This window comes from Cryptotermes secundus, unplaced genomic scaffold, assembly GCF_002891405.2.
Source record: "Cryptotermes secundus unplaced genomic scaffold, Csec_1.0 scaffold159, whole genome shotgun sequence".
NCBI lineage: Eukaryota > Metazoa > Arthropoda > Insecta > Blattodea > Kalotermitidae > Cryptotermes > Cryptotermes secundus.
Genome location: NW_019725416.1, coordinates 3,243,275 through 3,248,661, shown reverse-complemented (window position 1 = coordinate 3,248,661; position 5,387 = coordinate 3,243,275). Strand labels below are relative to the sequence as shown.

The 5,387-nt window shown below is 41.3% G+C and overlaps 1 long non-coding RNA gene across 1 annotated transcript in view; it reads right to left on the bottom strand.

Annotated features, from left to right (window-relative positions):
• Positions 1–5,387, bottom strand: part of LOC117282225 — a 412,080-nt gene that overhangs the window by 146,337 nt on the left and 260,356 nt on the right. Inside the window, exon 3 of the long non-coding RNA XR_004512888.1 lies at positions 340–347. This is a non-coding gene — a long non-coding RNA (uncharacterized LOC117282225). The remainder of the gene's footprint in view (positions 1–339; positions 348–5,387) is intronic.

The following is a 5,387-nucleotide window of genomic DNA, read 5'->3' as shown; positions in this document are numbered from 1 at the left end:
TTATATGTTTTCTTCTACCCGGAAGATTGAGGCAATACGTTCCTCCGAAACGTCGGTTAACACCACTTATACACGGTGCTAAATCCCAAAAGATTGCTTTCTTCAAATACAAAATACTATATATGAATAGGGACCAACGTCTGAAAATGAAGTCACGACATCGTGTGAAGGTCTCACTGCGGGTCTCACTCACTGACCTACAGCACAGAGTCCATACAGAACGTAATATGCAACAGGGTCTGAAAATGCATATAAATGAAAAGGAATGTAGCAGAGACACACGCTGCAACCACCTACCTACCAGTCTTGGGTATAAACAGGTCACTGCAATCCACTTACCTCACGATCTGTAAAAGACAAAAAAAAACAATAATCAATACAGATACGAAAATCCATAAAAGGAAAGCAAAGACTTATGCGAAATGTTAGCAATAAAAAGGCTTCTCTACACTGGAAAGCATCTCAAAGCTCTCTTCCGGCTGCATCACTCCGTTTGATCCTCTGCAAAGTAGAGCCGTTTCAGTCCGCAGCAAAATAAAATCAGTCTTCACGGCATTAACTCTAAATTTAAATTTTCGGAACTGTTTCGTACCAATAGCATCAGCAGGATGAATGGTATCAGCAGTAGTGTGCCGACGGAGTCTTAATGTAAAACTGTATTCCCTTTATTGTTATTTAATGAGAGAGTATCCAAATATGAATTGATTCTCCTTTATGTTGTTTGAAGAGAGGCTGAATTCTGGTAATGCTTGCTACCATTCAGTCCAGAACCTTTTGTCTGCTTGCCTGCTGTCTAAAAACATAAAAATTACAATGTACAGAACTATATTTTGCCTGTGATTCTGTATGGGTGTGAAACTTTGTCTCTGATATTAAGAGAGGAACATAGACTAAGGGTATTTGAGAACAGGGTGCTGAGGAGAATATTTGGACCGAAGAGAGATGAAGTGACGGGAGGTTGGAGAAAACTGCATAATGAGAAGCTTCATAACTTCTACTCTTCTCCAAGTATAATTAGAATGATCAAGTCAAGGAGGATGAGGTGGGCAGGGCATGTAGCACGAATGGGGGAGACGAGGAATGTGTATAGGATATTGGTGGGAAGCCAGAAGGAAAGAGACCGCTGGGAAGACCAAGGCGTAGGTGGGTGGACAATATTAAAATGGATCTTAGATAGACAGGATGGGATGGTGTGGATTGGATTGATCTGACTCAGGATAGGGACCAGTGGAGTGCTCTTGTGAACATGGTAATGAACCTTCAGGTTCAATAAAATACTGGGAAATTCTTGAGTAGCTGCAGAATTGGCGGGTCCTCCAGAAGGGCTCAGGTCCATGAGTGAGTAAAGTAAGTACTCTTTATGTGAAGGTCATGTAAATCTGTCCATCTCTTTGTGAAATAGCATCAGCGCCTAAACCCTTTAAACAGGTAAAGCTATCCCTGTAACAGGCCGTGGAGGCCCATACGGTTGTGAGACCTTGAGATTCCCATATTTTCTAGATAACCGGCTAACAGATGGCATATTGCCTCAATCAACTACACTACCGCGTGCCCCCAAACCGTTTAAATAAACTTTTTAAAAATCTACAATGCAGATTATCACTAAATGTTGTCGGGCCCTTTCACTTTTTGTTACAATAGGAAAGAAATAACGGACACATTAACAAAGACCTACAAGTGTTTATGTGCTCATCTCGGCTACTAACTCGAGCTAACTCTGCGTATTTATGGCAGCGAAAAATATTTCAATTAAAAAAATGTAGGGAGAAATAAAATATACATTTTATGTCTGATACTCCTTTCTCCTGTCGAGGAACTCAAGGAAACTAAACACAAGAAAAGTTGTAACTGCGTCATGTCATAACTTGGCCGGTCCCAGTGGCCGCGTGGTCTAATGCATCAATCGTCTTCGCCCGCTCGAAAACTGAGTTCGTAGGTTCAAATTCCACTCCAGGCAATGATGTCTGTGTGCATCTGTTCTTTGTTTGTGTTGTTCTGTGTCCTACTGACTGTGTATAAAATTAAGAAACTGAACACGCGGCCAAGGTCGAAAGGGCTGTAAAGCCATAGAAAAAAGAAAATAGCATAATTTAAGAACTACTGGACTGATTAATGATAAAATCTTATAGCGAAAATCAGCGCTCAAATGTGTGGAAGGTTAAGCCTGTCATTAAGTTTGCTTTTCTAGGAACTAGTGCCAACGCTCACAGCACTGAACCTGCTTTTCTTTTAATTTCTCATGAAGAGTCTTTCATCAAAAAATTGTCGGAGAATTTTAATTATCAGCCAAAATGTCCCATAATAACGTCCATTGTCATTAATGAGCTTATTAACGTATGCCTGAAACGTAAGCCGTTAATTAATTTTTATAAACGCACCATAAGTAGGCTTAATATTTAAAGTAAATTGCTAAGAACGACGTGAGAATTTCGTTCATGTGTACCGCATTACGGAGGACACCGCTTCAGTCTCGCAATAACTCTGATTTTAAACACAAATATATGTGTCTTGGTTATTTAACTAAGCTGTTTAAAATACAAATGTTACAAGGTACTGAATGAGAAACAAATTAACGTTGATAAGAGAAGGAATGTCGGTCACGGTAGCCAAGCGGTCTAAGGCATGTACTGTCTTCACTCGCTTGGAAACCGGGATCGTGGGCTCGAATCCCACTCAGGGCATGGATGTTTAGTGTGCATTTTTCTGTGTTTGTGTACAGGCAGAGGCCTTGCGACGAGCTGATCACCCGCCCAAGGAGTCCCACCGAATGTCTAAAATCTAGAAAAACCGAAGTGAACGGAGAAGTTCACGCAGGAAGGCCTAGGCCCACTGGGGCTGTAGTGCCAAGGAACAAAAAAAAAGAGAAGGAATGTCGGTCACTGCAGCCGAGCGGTCTAAGGTATGTACTGTTTTCGCTCGCTTGGAAACCGGGATCGTGGGTTCGAATCCCACTCAGGACATGGATGTTTAGTTTGTGTGTGCGCGCCCAAGGAGTCCTACCGAGTGTGTAAGATCTAGGAAAATTTAAGTGAACGGAGAAGTTCATGGAGGTAGGCCTAGGCCCACTGGGGCTGTAGCGCCAATAAAAAAAAAAAGAGAAGGAATTCAAGAGGTTTCGACTTCTGGACGGACTGAAACATATCGACGATAACCCCCCAATCTCTCTCTAAACAGACTCGATAGAGATGCATGTGGAATACGAAAAGGTGAATTAAGCAATGGACCATAAAATTCAGTAAATTTTACGATATCTGTGACTTTACTCGTAGATATATCAGTCGAGAAATGATCTACATAGATAGCCCTTCGGTAGGAATCTTCCTTATAAAAACAATGTTTATAATCCATTCAGAAGGAAATGAAAGCAAGAGAGAAGCGGAAACAGCTTGCAAGCATAGCTCTCTTTAGCGATGGCTAGGGAAGATCCATGCATACACAAGTTTCGATGGTAAGTTAAGATCTCGGATTATTGACACAAGAAGAGGAGGAAGAACACAGCTTCCTCGGGAAATGTTTGTCGTAGGATGCATAGAATTTGGACCAATATTTGCTTCTGGTTCGCTCAGACCGGATCGAGATAACAGAGACTCAGCATAGCGTGTCTTACAGTACCAAATGATCCACTGCGCTTGACACACAACCGCAAAATACATCTTTGGCGCATGAAACAACGCCCTGTAACAGACTAATATATCTGTATGCACCGATAAACTGACAGAGCCTAAACAGTTGGTTCAAAATTCGTTAAACCTCCATAACGCATAACCCAGGAACTGCGATAGCTCCGTCTGAGTTCGATTCCAAGTAGAGGAAAGAGAGATTTCTCTGCTCTATAGCATCCAGACCGACTCTGGCCTCCTTTACAATGGTCATCGAGTGCTCTTTCCCAGAAGATAAAGCGATTGGGGCGTGAAGCTGAACACTAGCATCCATCTAGTGCCACGCTAAAAATTGATGGAGCTGTACCTCCACTCCCCATAATTCTTCCTAGGGTACTGCTTAATGACCCATCGTAAGTACAACATAATTTTTATAACATACTTTGGCATGCATCTCCCTTTCTGGATAACTTAACTTGGTGGTTATAACATAGTCCTCTTACTGTTTGAACTCAAGCTCATTATTCGATCATGTATATATTTTATCATTCGGTTATTTTATGATGCCGCCTTGTGTCCAGTATATCTCGGGTCTGGATACGGAATTTCAATGCGGAAATCTTGAACTAACTTAGCGCGGCTGGGTAAAGTCAGAGTTGCGCCAGAGGCGAACTTGTTTCAACTGCTCATGGACCCGACTGTTCCTAGTGCGGGTCTGAACTCCCCTGGGAAATCATGGCCATCTTAGTCCTGTTAAAGCAAAATGTGACTTATGTATAACGTAAAAGAGGAGCGAGGAGGCCACGACGACGTCTCCCAGGAGTTCAAACGAAACGTCGAGCAAACTCTCGCATAACTACCGGTTGCAGAGTGATGATGGTTCAAGTAGACACGGCTCAAAACTGCGTGAAGATTGTACGGGAACTTAAATTTCAAGCCATCTATGTAATTTTTTCATAACATATCCACGACAACATACAAATGTGCACAATGCGCCATATTTTAAACCTGTCACTCTATAGGACGTGTTTAAATACCGAAACAATATCGGGCGTTGATCACAATTAAACTCTTTATCATTTATGTGCCGAGAAAACAGATACATGGCGAATTATAGAACAAGCACAGTGCAGATACCGTTCTCACAGCGTGTACTCACAATTTACATTGAAGACAATATTCACAAGGATAGTTTCGGAAACAGCGCAGTAGAAAACTACTGTTTCTACCGTACAGAATAAGCAGAAGCAAACGGATGATTATAATAATAAAAGAAGAAGAAAAGCAATAACGTAGTTCTGATAAAACCAGTAAAAGTGATAATAGTAACAATAATTAATTAAACCTTCATTTCTTTTTAAGTGCTATATCAGTAAGGTGAATAAACAATTCCTGTGCTCAACTAATTAAGCACTACACCATGAATGCATATGGGGGAGTGGATATATAGATCCACATTTTCTTGACCTCGGCACTATTTGGGAATGAGTGGTCAGCTTCATGCCCAGGTCGCTTTACCACGGGGAACGAACCCCCGGTACCCATTGGATAGCAGGCTGGGTGGGTCCCAGAGCCGGTCTGGACAATGTGGAGAAGAGGAAATTCTTGGCCTTATCTGGACTCGAACTCCGACGCCTCGGTCGTCCAGCCCGTAGCCAGTCGTTATAATGACTGAGCTATCCGGACTCCCTATATAAGAGTAGTAACATTAATAATAATAATAATAATAATAATAATAATAATAATAATAATAATAATAATAATAATAATATGTAATAATGAAAAAGA